Genomic DNA, 1357 nt, shown 5'->3' with positions numbered 1-1357 from the left:
ATCTACATAAACGATGACAATTCAGCAACACATCAAACAGTCAGAATTCATCAAACAGTCAACAAATCATTGACAAATGTAGCTGGAAATACATTGGACGTTGTGTTACTGTGTGCTGTCCTGACCTCCAGACATATAGAGAAAGAGTTGGGGGGGGGGAGTGACATACAGAAGAGTGACATACAGAGAGAGGTTGACAAAGAGAGAGGAGAGACAGACTAGGTTTGGATGAATGCTTGACAGTCAGCAAGCACCTTTTTATATGTTGTCGTCTTGTCACTCTCGTGAATAAAATCTTTGAGTACCTCTGTTTGTATTATGGACAATAGCCTAGCAATACACTTGGAATAGGTTAACTGGAACACATAGTAGCATCCCATCAGTATCATGAGGGATTCCAGAAGCATGTCCCTTGGCAAGGTCATCAGTTACGCAAGAAGACATTGGGGTCCTCAGATGGCTGAAAGCAACAAATTGGGGGAGGGGGGCAGAATGAAGTTAAACCACACACATGAAATTCACAAATGAAAGCATTATGTACTGACACTAAAACCCACCTCAAGAACATGGTACAGTGCCTCACTTGCCGACTTTTCTTGGGGGGCGGTTGGGAAGGGAACATTTTTGGGAGCGCCTCCAACAAGGCAATGGCCTGTGCAGCTGCAAACAAAGTGGTATAAGTTAATGTGCAATATTTATGATGACCCTGAAACTATGGATACATAAGAGCACTGAGTAAGCTGCAAGTCAATGTAATGGGTCACTTGTACAAATGACAAATGTAGTGGTGTTAGAACCCTCCAGTGACAACCACCAGTTTGCTGAGATTCAAGGAAAAGTGTAGTAGCATATCGGCTATGCCGCGATAATGACCACCTCACTGTACATTATCCCTTACACAGCTTTAAGTTTTTATTACTATTTTTGTTATTACATTTCTTACTGCCACTCCATGCCAGCCAGCTAACTAACTATTCACTTCTAGGGAAACCATGCATAGCCAGTCTAGCCACAATCTTTGGCTTTATCTAACCATCTTCTATCATATGTACTATCATAGACTTACCTTCCAGAAGTGACTGTGTTGTCTTGTCCAATTGCTCATCTGTAATTTAAAGAAAAGGGTTGTTACTCTTTCAGAAAGAAAAAAATCTTCAACTTCAAGTCGAAGCTTCACTCAGGGTGGGGGATCCTTAACCTATAGAGTAGCTAGTTAGCTAAGAGCTAACTGCAGCTACTAGCTATTCTATTACCAACATTCACACTAAATGAATCCTCTGAACTTGCTTACTTTTTACAGACAAGACTACTAGGGACACTTTCTGACATTGTATTACCTGGCACTAGTTTAAAACAT

At 41.2% G+C, this 1357-nt stretch overlaps 1 long non-coding RNA gene across 1 annotated transcript; it reads right to left on the bottom strand.

Annotated features, from left to right (window-relative positions):
- Nucleotides 1-219: 219 nt before the first annotated feature.
- LOC122129557 lies at nucleotides 220-600 on the bottom strand. The gene is made up of 2 exons (XR_006151791.1): nucleotides 558-600; nucleotides 220-460 (listed from the first exon to the last, which is right to left on the bottom strand). It is a non-coding gene; the product is annotated as an uncharacterized LOC122129557 (long non-coding RNA).
- Nucleotides 601-1357: the final 757 nt, after the last annotated feature.

Source organism: Clupea harengus, unplaced genomic scaffold (genome assembly GCF_900700415.2).
Source record: "Clupea harengus unplaced genomic scaffold, Ch_v2.0.2, whole genome shotgun sequence".
Lineage (NCBI taxonomy): Eukaryota > Metazoa > Chordata > Actinopteri > Clupeiformes > Clupeidae > Clupea > Clupea harengus.
The sequence above is the reverse complement of the archived record's forward strand: the minus strand, read 5'-3'. Positions and strand labels throughout refer to the sequence as shown.